Consider the following 684-nt stretch of genomic DNA (forward strand, 5'->3'; position numbering starts at 1 on the left):
TGTGTGTGTGTGTGTGTGCGGCCGTCCATGTGCTGGTTTGTCTCTCTATCTGTCTCACACTGACACACAACAGCAACTTGGTGGCAACAGTTTTGTTTTCTTTAGGTTCTGTACTTCTGTCAGTTTAATGAACATGTTTATCACACTGGAAGAAAGACCACAGGCTTAAAAGGGCTTTTAAGGCCAGTCATGCTGCCAGTAGCATTACTTTGAAGTCAATTAATGCCTAAAGAATTTATTGATGTATTTCATGTGGAAAGTGTGAGCATGCATTTGCAATTTAAAGAAACGTGGAACTGCTTTAACCAAAATATGGGAGAGGAAAATGTAGTTGTGTAATATCTCTGCTGATATGACTATACATTTGTTACTGAGCATGTTGCATTTACTGGTATTTGAAATGTCCTTGTTTTGACAGTGAGAGCCAACATCCTGTAAACAGAGGGCCATGCATGTTGCACTGCGGCCTCGCAGGTAAGGCTTAGCATCATTAGATCAGTGGCCAGGAAGTAGTAAATAGAATGGAACTAATGCAGCTCAACTCATCCATGCTGGTCCCTGCACTGTGCACTGACATTTTGCTTTAATATTTCCTTTATTAATCTTGAAATTACTCACTCAATTTGTTACACACACACACATAGGCCAGATATCTCACAAACACACACAAGGCTTATAGACATG

Source organism: Morone saxatilis, unplaced genomic scaffold, assembly GCF_004916995.1.
Source record: "Morone saxatilis isolate NCDOM2014 unplaced genomic scaffold, NCSU_SB_2.0 Contig14, whole genome shotgun sequence".
Taxonomy (NCBI): domain Eukaryota; kingdom Metazoa; phylum Chordata; class Actinopteri; family Moronidae; genus Morone; species Morone saxatilis.